The 14931-nt window shown below is 41.2% G+C and overlaps 1 protein-coding gene across 4 annotated transcripts in view; it reads right to left on the bottom strand.

Annotated features, from left to right (window-relative positions):
* The window catches only part of LOC127633782 (protein TANC2-like), a 203351-nt gene that overhangs the window by 146516 nt on the left and 41904 nt on the right, over nt 1–14931 (bottom strand). The gene's annotated exons all lie outside the window — the stretch shown is intronic.

Here is a 14931-nt window from a genome sequence, read left to right on the forward strand (position 1 = left end):
ACACAGTCTCAATTGACTTAAATATGTATATGTTTGTGTATCACACAGTTATTTCTATTGATTGCTACTGAAGTTATTTTAATGAACATTTTAAACTAAAATTCATTTTTTTTTAAATATATATTCTGTTACAACTTGTCTCCCTCTTGTCAACATGCTGAAAGAAACCTCTTCCACTCTATTGCTCTGATAGCAACCAAAAAACTGCGGGCCCCTCTACCACCAAAGCCTGCAGGCCCAGCTCACCCTCCCTCTGAGAGAGCTCTCTGGCCACTGCCACAACGCCAGGGTACACATCGTCCTTCTGCTCTCGGTGAACAACAAACAACTGATAACAGCTCTCAGTGATATGTGTCGGGTCCCCGCTACGGTAGCAGCAACACTCACAAATGTTTCCAGAACAAGTTGGAACCAGTTGTGACAGTAGCTTATGTTAAAGGAATAGTCCCCAAATTTGCTGCTAATTTACTCACCCTCAGGCCATCCAAGATGTATCCGAGTTTCTTTCTACATCAAAACAGAATGTAAGATTTTTAATATATCATTTCAGGCCTCCTCCTTTAAATAATGCAAGTGAATGTACTCCATTATTTGACGGTCCAAAATTCATATTTAGGGTGCATCAAAATAATTCACACGACTCGACAAATAAAGTTCTTCTGAACCCAATCCATTGATAATTTTTTTTAAACAAAACAATACTTTTATACTTTTATAATATACTTTTTAACAGCAAAGGTTCGCTTCCGTACATCTCTGTGACTTGCGCTCATAAGAGGGATGAAATAAGCTTTTTGGTAAGGTCGAGGAGGAGGAAGGAAGCACGTCATGGTTTACAAGAGAAACTTGCATGGACCAAGCACCGCTCAAAAACCAAAACAGTCCAAAAGAATTTCAAAACAATATATATATATATATATATATATATATATATATATATATATATATATATATATATAAAATAAAAATAATTGTAAAAATCCAAATAATAATAATAAAAAAAACATTACTGCAGTAAATATCTCTCCTTTAATTCGGAGCAATGCCATTGTATTATCTACTTGTGTTTTTCTTTAGCAGAAATATATAGGCTATATGACTGTCAGGAATTCAAGCCACTCAAGTTGTAGTTAGTGAAACCAAGTGCGAGAGCGTTTACTGAGATTCACAAGATTTACAGGGTTTACACACTGAGATCAATGGTACAGGTGATATCACACAGAAGAGAAGCTTCACAAACTGAAGAGGTAAAAGGTGAAAAAACAGGGTAAACACTAAAGAGATCTTGACCAAGATCAAGAGCAAATAAACAGCAGCAAAAAAATATTTTGCAGTGTGATCAAACTAGAATCCTTTGTGTGAGACTTGACAGTGAAGTGGCTTGAAGGTGAGTTATTCATGCAGGCAGTGATGAGTGAGTGAACTGAGTGCAGGTGCGGTGAATTAGACATCGGGTGATGAGGAGAGGAGCGCTGAGGGAGGTGCAGGGCCCGAGGGAGGCGTGACACAGGCACAGCCGATGAATGAACCCTTTGTTTCTTTCAATGGTCTGAAATCCTCAGGGGTAAAATGTTCACTGCACACCCTCCAATACTGAAGAGAATGTCAGGGTGTACTGATATCCAGGTTCAACGCGATAAGCCAGAGCTTCAGTCGCTCATGATCATGTATAGGCAATCGCTGAAAAGTTTATATTTTCCCGACGTGCATTTTCTTTGGGGTTTCTGAAGGTTTCAGGGTCATGATGTTACACATACATGTCGACACTCAGGGAGATATACAAAGTAAGTGATAAACATTCACTTTATTAAGTAATATCGATAAATGAGTTTGTTTCCACATTACATGATATTAAAGCTTGTTTAACAAACGACTGCAGAAACAGGTGTATAAAACATTATGAGCTCTTTTGATAATCGTACACCTGTAGCACAAATACTAGTGCTGCAGCATTGTTTATCAGTTGGGTTGCTAGGAGACATCTCTAATGAGAGTCAAACCCCTGCTAAGCTAACGGGAGCATTGCAGTTTTGTTTCCTTAAACGTCATATTCGGAATATCGGGGAATGGAATGCATTTATGGTCAGAGATATCAAGTAGGAATATCCCTCATCCTACTTGAATGGAACGTAGCATAACCGTGTACCCTGATGAAACAAAATGTATTGCAAGCAATTTTTAAATCGCAAATATTATTTGATAGATTTTCCAGGTATTATAGTCCTCCTTGGTAGATTCATATGAAAAATTATGATTTTTGAATGTCTGTTCAGGAGACGTTCATTTCACAAAACAGTCATGCTGTAGTTAAATTAGGCTTGCTTGAGCAATAAGTGCCATTTCATGTTCTGGCTTTCTTGCGTGGACGTGTTTTTAAAATGCCAATTTGTATTTAGTTTTAGTATTTAGTTAGCTGCGACATAATGTATGACGCTCAAAGGCATAGGGTGTCTTATTCATTGTGAAACTGTGTTTTCTTAATGGCATGAATCACACTGAAGGCCTAGACTTTTAATGCACGGCCCGCCACTGTTCTCCTCGATAACTTTATCTCAAAAGTTAAAAATGCTATTGATGGCATTGCTCCTTTAATGGTCAGGACGATCACTGGCAGGCATAAAGCACCTTGGAGAAAACACAACTTGAAGTCCATTATAATATCTATAAACACAGCCTTCGTGATTTCAATTTGGAATTAGGCACAGCTAGGCAGACCTTCTCAAATATTATTAACAGCAATATAAAAAACACCCACACTTTTTTGCCACTGCAGAGAGACTGACACACTCCCCAACATAGGTTGCCTGTGAAATGCTGTCTGACAGAAAATGTGACAAGTTTGCATCTTTTTTCATGAAGATCAATGATATTAGAATGGTGTCCAGCTCATCCTCAAGTTGCACTGAGGTCAGACAGCACCCACCACAAAAACTTAAGAAATAAGTCACTATGTCTGATTTTGAGACAATTAATGGGAAAACCCTGGAAGAAATAGTACAGCATCTTAAAACGTCAACCTGCTGTCTTGATACACTGCCCACATAATTTTTCAAAAATGTGTTTTACTGTCTGGAAAAAGATCTGTTTAAAAAAGTAAATGCGTCCCTCCTTTCAGGCATGTTTACAAAGTCCTTGAAAACTGCAGTTGTCAAGCCACTTCTTAAAAAGAACAATCTAGATAACTCAATATTGAACGACTCCAGACCAAATTCAAATCTTCCTTTCATAGGCAAAATCATTGAAAGTTTGTTTTCAATCAGATGAACAAATTCTTAATCTCGAATGTCTACTTGGAAAATGTCCAGTCTGGTTTCTGACCGCATCATAGATAGACAGCACTCATAAAGATCCTTAATGATATTCGGCTAAATACTGATTCAGGCAAAATATCAGTGCTGGTATTATTATATCTCAATGCTGCTTTTGACACAGCTGGCCACAACTTTCTCCTAGACAGATTTGAAAACTGGTTACGGCTCTCTAGGATGGTCCTCAGCTGATTCAGGTATTATCTAGAAGGTAGGGGTTACTATGTGAACATTGGCAACTATGAATCGGAGTGGACATCCATGACTTGTGGAGTCCAACAAGGCTCAATTCTTGCACCGCTCCTGTTCAACCTGTATATGCTCCCACTAAGCCAAATTATGAAAAAGAACAAAATTGCATACCAACACCCAGATCTATCTAGCCCTATCGCCAAATGACTACAGCCCCATAGACTCACTGTGCCAGTGCACTGATGAAACGAACAGTTGGATGTGCCAAACTTTCATTCAGTTAAACAAGGACAAGACAGAGGTCATCATAATTAAAGCCAGAATTAGATGTTTTGTATCCAGTCAAGACTTAGAGAAACTTGCATTCATCACTAGTAGGGTGGACTACTGCAATGGACTCCTCACCGGCCTTCCCAAAAGACCTTTAGACACCTGCAGCTCATTCAGAATGCCGCTGCCAGGATTCTCATCTGAACCAAAAAATCAGAATATATTACTCCAGTCCTCCTCAACTTACATTTAAAATTGATAATAAAGTACTATAACTTGTTTATAAACCGCTCAATAGCCATTAGCTACTTTCAAATCCAGACTGAAAACATCTGTTTAACTGTGCATTTACTGACTGAGCACTGTGCTGCACTTACTGATGCATTTTAATCATTTGCACCTTTTAATATCATTTAAAATTAATTGTATCTTGTAAAGCACATTCAATTGACACTGTGTATGAAATTAGCTACATAAATAAACTTGCCTTGCCTTTTAGTGTCTCTTATTGAATATACAATAATGCTTATGTTCACATTTATTAACAGTGATGACTTTTAATGGGTGGGTTGCGATATGACAAAGTTACAAATGTATCACATATTTAAGTCTTGTTTAATTCAATGGGTTTTGTGAGGCACAGACTTTAAAAACACATGATCTTCAATAACGTCCCATCTTAACATTAGACACTGCCACCTTAGCAAAAACGAAGTAACGTGATTCCAGTCCTTTCTCAATCAATACATGAAATGACAGGTGTCTTATGCTGACAATCGCACCTCAAACATCATTTAGAAAATGAATTCTATCTGAATAGACACAATAAACAAATGTAGATATGACATATTACACCCGGACTCCAACCAAAACACCAGACATGCAATTAAACATTTCCCCTCTAACAGAAAACCATTAGTGAATGCTGTGATTGCATATCTGTACATACAGACTGTGCTCACATCATGTAATCAGCTAATTGCATTTTATGTTTCAAAAGCTCGAAAGACACAATTAATGAGACACAAATGATGCTTACTGTGGATCTGAAGAGTAATGTGACGCTCTGGTGCGAAGCTTTGGGCTTTCAATGCTGTCTGTCTCAAAATGAATTTGGTTTTGTTGTTTTTACCATTGACAGCTTTAAGATACACATAACCAGCATCATAAATAAAGCACATTAAAGGAGGCACAATTTAGGCCCTTGTGTCAAACTTAAAAACACATTTAGGGAATTGAAGTGGTGTATTTATAACCAAAACAAAAGCTCTTTATGCTCTTGGGTTCTCCTAACACACTAGTTCATTTTTAACCTTCTCCCCTCTGTCTCTCGTTCCTTTCTCTATGAGATGTGCTGTTGTTACCTTAAGGAGCTATTTTGAACGGTCTTATGCATGATATTCTCTAGTGTTCTATTGTTATTTATTGTTTGTATATTCTGTTTGTGTTTAGTGAAGTGTGTGTTGTTCTTTAGAAAAGGAGTATGACCCTAACGGTATGACTGCATACATAAAAGAGAGAAACTAAAGGCGATACAGAGAGAGAGAGAAAGAGAGAGAGAGCAGAACTCTAAATTTCAATGCTAAATAAAAGAAAAGTGTCAGTATTGCAATTATTAAAAGACAGAAACCTAACCTTGCAAGACTGGTAGCTGGCAGCTTATAAGTGTAATAATGTAATTCTATTAAGCTGATAAGACCTTACGTGGTTTACCACTAAGTACATTAGGCCCAACATCGCTGTTTTCATATGTGTGATAACAAAAGCCCCTGTCAAATTGAATTGTTCAGCCTGTGAGGCTTGAAAGAAAAGAAATGTGATTCATCTGTTCTTAAAGTAGTGTTCTATTAAATGGGAGTAGAACACCTTTGCAATGTGGTGAAGTTCTGACAGCAGCCTGGATAGATTTAGTTAACTTCTTAATTAACTTCTCTCATGTGTGCAAAAATACAGATTCCTACAAAAGGCCAAGCCCAGCACAGGTGTACTGGACCGACATGAACCACACAGAGCAAACTCTCTCCAACTCTTTTGCCATCATACATTAAAGAGGACGTTTCTTGGCAAACATACATTTTCCCTTGTTACTTTGAAAAAAGATTGTTGATGGAGTCACAAAGGAATGCTCACACTTTTATGGAATAGGATCTACTTATTCATATTGTTATTATTGTCGTTGGTTGGGTTTCTTTCTGACGAGGACTGTGGCATCATCGTCCCCTGTCTGTCTCGTGTTACATGTACGTTCTTTGTGTGAGCCGGTGATATCACGGACGTCCAGTGATGTCACCTTGTCAGGCTGGGTTTTGTCTGATGAGGACCGTGGCATTATTGTTCCCTGTTTTTGCCCTCATGTGTTTCAGGTGCCGCTGGCACACGGAATCAGCATTTTCATGGGAACACTGATTGTTTCCATGGGAACGCTGATCATGCCAACTTTCAGCTGCGAGCAGCACCTGCCCCTTATTTGTTCATGCCTATATTAATCCCCTCATGTGTCATGTCCATTGCTGGATTGTTAAATGTAGTTAGACGTTGAATGTTTAATGTGGGTCAATGTTATGAGATTGTTATTTGATGTTGAGTACTAACCTCACTCTTCTGCCTAGTTGGTCCTGTCTCGTGTATCTGTTGGTTGCCTGTGTGTTAGGTTTGTGGTTGCCTTCCACTTTTGCTGCATGTCACCTGGTCTTCCACTGAGGATACCTCATTTATGCCCACATGTCAGGAGTAATATCTCAGCTGGGCGTTGTTCTGCACCTCACTAAGCTTCAACGGAGGAGCGTATGAATCTGTTCCTGACTTCCACAATGCACACACTCATCCTAAGAACATACTTTTCACGGATTGCCCCTTACGCAGCAATGGTGTGCATGCTTTCGGAGATCGCTTCCCTCTGCTGCAGCCAGTGCCGGGATCTTCTACATTCCACAGCCCAGTGACTACTTTGATGTTAATAAACACTTTGAACTTTTCATCTGCTTTTTGGGTCTGTTTGTTCTCTCTATCATACATTATAATTGTAGCAATATCTACCATACACAATATATACATAGTCGGTAGAGAAATTTGATGATTCTCTAACCCTATTTTGATATCATAACAAATAAAACTTTTTTTTTTATGAAGTATTGTTTCAAGTTCTCAAGTAATAATTGATCAAAATAAAGCAATTAAATAAAAGGCAATAGTCTGCAATCAAATAAGAAACAATTGAACAAAAATTAAAGCAATTAAAAATAATAGAACAACAAAATAAAATTCATATTAAGAAAACAGTGCTGTTTTAATAGCTAGAAATAGTTTTAATAGTTACCGCACTAACCTATTAGGTTAGGTGATAGTAAAGCGCTTTAAATAGCGCAGTTGTTGCTTCAGAAATGTTTCAAGCGTCCCGTATGCACTGTTCTATCTGTTTGCTCTGCGAGTAGAAGATAAAACCTTTATCATCAGATGTGCACACTGTCCTGACAAACGAGTGACCGGCAATGACAAAACCCAATGAAATGAAGGGCGCGCAAGAGTAAAGAAATGCATTCATTAAATGAAAACATCACCAACATTTCCCGAACTGCTGCCTCATCATTATTTTCTTCGGTGTTTTCCCCCATTGTGTGCAAATCAGTGCAATTATGGGTGCGAGCTCATCTTTCATGTTGTTTGTTGGCTTCTTATCACGAATAAACTCTCCCGTTGCTATGTGCGTGGGTTTGTGAAAGAATTTCGTGATCGTAGTTTAATTCGGGCACAAATGGTCATGTGTTTGATACAGCTGGACTGCAAACAGTCATGTTTGTGCATATTCTTTTTAGAATCGATTCAGAATCGTTTGAGTATGAATTGCGATGCATAGCTGAAACAATTTTTTTCCAACAGCTCTTAACCTAAAGGTTTACAGCTTATTTAGAAAAGGAAATCAAACCAAATCCCATAGTCCCTCAAGCATGGTGCACTGGATACACCTGTCACTGAAAACAAGAGAGGTCAGGAAGATAAATCAAGCTTTTTACAAAAAGAAACAATAAAAAAATATGTATTATCCACCAGTTAAAAGTCCATGGATGTGTTGCCTCAACTATCAATTGCATTTGGTCCAAAACTTAGGATAAGCTTTAGGCTAAACTAAATTGAGAGTGATATCTCTTTTAGCGCAGCAGGGTGTGCAATATTCTGGTAAGATACATTAGTTGGAGCAGTGACAGTACCATATTGAGTTTAATTAATATTGAACACACAGCAGGAGTGAGAATGGCCAGGATCTCAGTTGCCGCTGTGAACAGTAATGAATGTTTGGAAAGGTTAGAGAGTTTCAAAGGTGCTTAATGCACTAACAATAAATCAACTGAATTGAGAAATCCAGGGGTAAGTCTGTGTTGAAATTCTCAAAGACCATTTTATCTAAAGAGCCAAATAACACCGCCAATGCCAGTCATTTCTCTTATTAATCACATTCACGTCCAAACAATAAAGTTTATTTTTGTTATGCAAATAGATTTAGAGTTCTAATGCCAAATTTGAATAATGAATCATATTTAATAATAATGAATCATCTAAATTTACACAGTAAATGTTTCCCAAGCAATCAGAAAAATATCAGTTTTTAAAAGTTTCAGCTGAGAAGTACAGAGAGAAAAGATGATTGTTAGTGGAAATATGGATTTACTTCATTGACTCAATACGAATCTATTAGTATTCCGCCAGTGCCCTGTGTCTGCCACAGCAACAGAGAAAGTGATGGGGGAGACAGCGAGGAAGGAGAACGAGAGAGAGAAAAGGAAGCGGAAAAGAGTTAGAAAGATAGAGAGAGAATGAGACGAAAGGCTATGCTCTTGACAGGTGTTCTGAAAGAGCAAATGACTTTGTGACCTGGGGCAGCAGGCTTTTACCACAATAAGGACAAGTAATCAACACTGGCAGGAACAACATTAGCATGGAGATGGAGAAATTTCATTCATCTTTACAGCAATCCACCACATCAGTCCAGTTTAGTGTATTAATTCATACTCCAAGGACCCTATTGGGTTGTAAAAGGAGTGTAACAGTCTAAGTCTTCTTAGACTAAGTCCTCTACGCATGAACAGGAAAATGTAGAGAACGACAAAAGACACGTTATTAAACAGATCTATCTTTAAACAGTTCTGAACGGGATGATCCAGGTTCCATTCCTTAACATTAGTTAATGCTTTAAGTATCATAAACAAACAATTAACAATATACTGTATTTTTACAGCATTTATTAATATTTGTTAATGTTATTTACTATTATTCATTGTTAGTTCATTTAAGTTCATAGTGCATTAACTAATATTACAAAATGCAACTTTTAATTTTTAAAATGTATTACTATATATTGAAATTAGCATTAACATTTGTATGTACTGTTCATTATTAGTTCACTTTAACTAATGTAGTCAACTAATGTTTATAAATGGAACATTATTGTAAAGTGTTACATTTATTTTGCTCACTAAAATATTTTTTATTGTGTTTAATGAAATAAGACGAATATTAGAAAAGAAAATTTTTGTCAACAATTTTGTATTGTCGATGTTGTCGATAATGTTGACTATTCCTTTCAGCCCTTATATATAGGTAACAACTGTCAATTATAAATATGCATTATTACACAAATATTACACTAAATATCATGTTCATTTAGTGAAAAATTTGAGGAAACATGTCAAAATTATTAACTGGATATTTAAAGTATAAATATATAAATAACTTTTCAGTGTAGCTATATACTGTAGAGTATAAGAGGGGTACATGTAACTTCTCTATTCTGCGATAATGAGGTGTAAGAAAAAAAGCACCTATTCTACAAACATTCTATGTTCTACCAAATACCTTAATTGACTTGTGAGCTATGTGGGCTAAGCTCTAAATATTAAGGCATTGAGGATGTGGAATCAGAGATAGATCAGATAGATCAATACAAAGCTACAGCATGTTTAAAAATCATGAGCAAAACAAAGAGAACAACACTGTTGAGCTGCTATAATCTTGACTGCAACCTTGAACAGCATTGCATAGACTGAAACACGGCATATCAGCCATTAAAGTCTTATGGCTTTAATCTGAAAGCAATGACTCAAATGAGGACTAATCCAATACTCTGGCTACAATCTGCACCCTGTTTAAAAACAGCAATATAAACCAGCCTACGGTGATTAGTTGGTCTCCCAACTTTGCTATAACTATTTCGCAGTTAGGGGAAAGGAGGAAGCGGGAGATGGCGAATCCAACTCAAATAGTATGTTTATTTTAAACTCAAATTTACGCTTCTCAGCATCAACAACTCAGAAACAGTTCAGCATAGTCTCTGGGTATGTGTGGTAGCTCTCTCTCTCCCCTCAATGGCATCTGGCTCCCTTTTAAATCACTGCAATGACAGACACTGTTAGAGACAATCATTGCCAGGTGATGATCTTTACTGTTCTCATCTCCTGATCTCACTCTCCATTCACAAGCCGGTGCTCAACCACACCCCTACCACCACATACCCCCACTGCCCAACTCAGGCCAGAGGGCCATCTGGCCTGCTCAGAACTATCCCACCATTTCTGGAGAGGAAGTCTGCAAAAGCCATTTGCACCCGGCCTGTGGAACACCTCGAACTTAAAAGGCTGCAGAGCCAGTTACTAACGGGTTATCCCCGCGGTGGTAATCTTCATGCAATGAACCACTGGATCGGGGCGTTGTCGGAACAGAGGGTGAAAGCCTGTCCCAGGAGGTAGTACCGAAGGGTGAGGACTGCCCACTTGATGGCCAAATACTCCTTCTCAACGGTGCTGTACCTCGCCTCTCTCGCTGAAAGCTTCTGGCTGATGTACAGCAGTGGGCGCTCCTCACCCTTGACCACCTGGGACAACACAGCACCCAACCCCTGTCTGACGTGTTGGTCTGTACAACAAATGGGAGAGCAAAATCAGGAGCATGTAACAACAGCCTTCGACAAAGCACCGCTTTCGCCTGCATAAAAGCCTGTTGGCACAACTCCGATAAATGGACCGGGTCTGGGGCCCCCCTTTTTAGTGAGATCGGTCAGCGGGCTGGTGACATCCGAATAATTAGGCACAAACCTTCAATGATAGCCAGCCAGCCCCAGGAACTGTCTTCACCTCCTTTTTTGGTCTTGGGTCTCAGACAGGCTGCAACTGCTGCAGTCTTATCAATTTGGGGTCACACCTGCTCATGACCCAAGTGGAACCCCAAATACCGTACCTCCACCCGTCCAATTGCGCACTTCTTAGGGTCCCATCCATTTCAGCGACCACAGAGCCGCCCTCAGATACTGCATGTGACGCTGCCAATAATTACTGTATATAATAATGTCATCCAGGCAGCGGTGTATGCAGAGTGTGGTCTGAGGACTTGGTCCATAAGGCGTTGAAACATAGCCGGGGCCCCAAACAAACCGGATGGGTCACGAATTGGTTGAAGCCAAACGCTGTGGAGAAGACCATTTCTCACAGGACATTGGTGTTAATCTGCCAATAACCCTTCATTAAATCCAGTGTTGCATTAAAAGGGAGCCGCACCCAACCAGTCGAGCAGTTTGTCAATATGTGTCAAATTTAGACACCGCATTGACCGTTCACTGTGTAATTCTTCTATTACTCCCATATCGAGCAAAGCCTTTAATTCTTGCCGAACCACTTTTTTTGTGCTCGGGTACTCGGGTAGGGATGACTGTGAACTACTTCCACTGGGGTTGTTTCGATATGGTGTTTTATGAGTTTTGTACAACCAGGAAGGGATGGGAACACGTCCGAGAATTCTCTTTAACCGGGCTATGACTTTGACTTGCAACGGTGAGACATGGTCCCGCAAGTGACCGGGGTGCCTCGATTGGCTTTTAAGTTCATTTCCATCCCGAGCTCCTCCCTCTCCGGTACCACCATCGACAAAGCCACGGGGACCACCACCCTCCATGTTTTTAAGAAGTTGTGGTTAAGAAATTTGCCGTGCTCTGCCCCTATCCATTAATTTAACCTCATAATCGACTTCCCCAACTCGCCGTGTGACCTCAAAAGGACCCTTGCCACTTTGTGAGAAATTTAGAGCTTGATGTGGGTAGCAATACAAGGATGTTATCTCCCTGTGTAAATTCCCATAGCCGAGCTCCCCTATTATACAGCTGGGACTGACGTTCTTGAGCCTGTAGCAAATTCTCCTGTGATAGAACTTAAGAATAATTTTTTTCAGGGTTTGAATAAACCGTTCGACCAAGTCGTCTGTTTGCGGGTGGTACACGCTTGTCCAAATCAATTTAATACCCAATAATTCAAACAGCTCACGTAGTGTAAGTGACATAAAAGTAGTGCCTTGATCAGTGAGGATTTTTTTCAGAATCTCCACTCGGGAGATGATTGTGAAGAGTGCCTCCATAACACTACAAACTGAAATGTTGCGTAGAAGTACTGCTTCAGGATATCGAGTTGCGTAGTCCACCAGAACCAACACAAAGTGATGCCCGTGTGCCATCCACTCTAATGGCCGATGAGGTCCATACCAATTCTTTCGAATGGGACCTCAATCAAAGGAAGTGTGTGCAAAGTCGCTCTTGGGGTGGCCAGCAGATTCCCCCTGCTGACATTTTCGGCATGCCGCACACCACCTGCGAACATCCCCACAAATGCCCGGACAATAGAAACGGGCCATCAGATGGTTCAGTGTCATTTCCTGCCCTAAGTGGCCCACAATCTGATTTTAATGAGCCATCTGGAATAGCATTTCCCGACGGCTCTTCGGTATCAGCAACTGGATTGTATCTTCTTTTGTCTGAGCGTCATGCGTCACTCGATACAACCGTTCATTTATAATAGAAAAGTATGGATATGCGAGCGCAATGTCTGGCTGAAGATGTTGAACATCGATCACTTTCACTTGGTCGAAGGTGTGTCTAAGGGTCTCATATCACATCTGCTCCAGAGGGAAATCCCTGATAGGGAATCCTCTAAGCATTTGGGAAGCTGAGATATCTCTCTCCCTTACATCATCCTTACATGGAGCTGATGTAGACGGCCCTGGCCCAGCCTTCCCAGCCAGCGCATAACAAATCCCACACAGAGATGCTTCATTACAGGACACATCCGCACATATTTCCCTTAATAAAGTGGTAAACGCTGGTCAATTCGTGCCCAAAATTTGCGGATTGGCAAGGTGGGGACTAACTGCAGCCTCGACACTATGCTTTTGTCTCGAATTGAATTGAATCGTCACAGTCACTACAGAATAATAATGGATATCCCCATGCACACACCTTATCTTCACCTTGTGACTACCACCCAAAGCCTCGACTTGAACCAGGCATTGATGGATGGAGGTTTGACTTCAATACGAATCCACCAAGGCCTGGTATGTACCCCCTTTAATACTCACGGGTATGTGGTTCATCACAGCTCGATCGGAGGTGGCCTGCAGTGCATTCAGGACCCGAACCAATGTCCCCACCTCCATCACCAGGCATTGGTCCTGGAAATGCCTGGGCTTCACACAGCTCCAGCAGACTGGCCCAGACTCCACGGCCACTCCTGTGACAGTGGGTTCAGCAGAAAAGGGAATACAGAGGGTAGTGCAGTCCCTGAAGCCAAGGAGCCGGTTTGGGAGGGGGCACCCCCAGTTTCCAGGAAGGAGGATCAGGACAGAAAGAAGGGGAAGGAGGGGAGACAGGAGAGAGAGAGACAGAGAAGGATCTTGGGGATCGCCGGCTTCCGAATACGCTGCCATGTGGTCATTTGCCAGCTGGATGGCCATTTGGAACAATGCTAGGTGGTGGCACTGGACCCACTCCGCCATACTTCTCAGAAGTCGAGCGATAAACTGCTCCAGTACCACCAGGTCAATCACAGCTCCGACGTCACTTTGCTTAGCCAGCAAACACCTCCGGCAGGTGTCCCGGAGCTGCTGGGCAAAGACAAATGGGCGGCCGTGCTTGTCAATGGTCAGTGAGGAGAAGCATTGGCATTGTTGCTCGGGTGTCCAGCCGAACCGTTGCAGGATGGCTTTCCTCAAGTCGCCGTATTCCAGGAGGTTCTCCATTGGTAATTGCTGCACAGCGAGTTGGGCTTCCCCAGACAATAATGGTATTAACCGGACTGCCTACTGGGTGCTCGGCCATCTGCAGACCCCTGCCATCCGCTCAAAGACTAGCCATCTCGACTAGCGAAACATGGAGGGTCCAGGGTCATGGTGGCAGCACCCTGCTGGGGCAGCAAGCTCCGGAGCACCAGCCGGTCCTCCGCTTGGGCCTGGAGGAGCGTAATAAACCGCTGCTCCTGTTCTGTGCGTAGCTCGAGGAGGACCTGATGTTGTGTCTGGTGGATGATGTCGAGGGTCTTGAATACATCCTCCAGAGGTGAGGCATCCATGGCAGCATTCTTCCTCCTAGATCCCAGGTTTCTGCACCGGTGTTACTTGTTGGCAGTTAGGGGAAAGGAGGAATTGGGGGACAGCGAATACAACTCAAATGTTTTTTAATTGTAAACTCAAAATCACGCTTTTCTGGGTGCGTGTGGTAGCTCTCTCTCTCTCCCCTCACTGGCATCTGGCTTGCTCCTAAATCCATCTCCAACTCTCACTGCAATAACAAACATCTGTTAGAGACAATCATTTCCAGGTGATGATCCTAAGTTAACGTTCTCATCTCCTGATCTCGCTCTCCATACACAAGCTGGCGCTCAACCACGCCCCTACCAACACATAGGCAAAGCTGCTTGGCTGGTTTGTTTTAGAGGGGTTTGGGGGTCTTGTCAATTGGTCAGGCTGTGAGACCAAAGTTTAAGCTGGTCTAGCTCTCCCAGCCTGCCTAAATTGTTGAGGCTAGTCTGTTTTGAAGGTTTTAGAGGGATTTTGGGCTCTCATTAACTGGTTAGACTGAGGGGCCAGCTGACTGACCAGCGAAACACCACTTTGGCCAGGCCGTGAGACCAGCTAAACCAGTTTAGACCAGTGAACCACCACTTTGCCCAGGCTGTGAGACCAGCTAAACCAGTTTAGACCAGTGAACCACCTTAGGCTGGTTTAAATGTATTTTTTTTTTTTTGGAAAATGTCACTTCAATAATGCTACATTGACAATGTCATTACAAGGCCATGTCGACTCAAAGGGATAATCATTCTGTTAGCTTATCAAGTTCATTGCTTTTCCCCTCATATTG

The sequence above is a fragment of the Xyrauchen texanus genome, chromosome 40 (genome assembly GCF_025860055.1).
Source record: "Xyrauchen texanus isolate HMW12.3.18 chromosome 40, RBS_HiC_50CHRs, whole genome shotgun sequence".
NCBI classification, from domain to species: Eukaryota; Metazoa; Chordata; class Actinopteri; order Cypriniformes; family Catostomidae; genus Xyrauchen; species Xyrauchen texanus.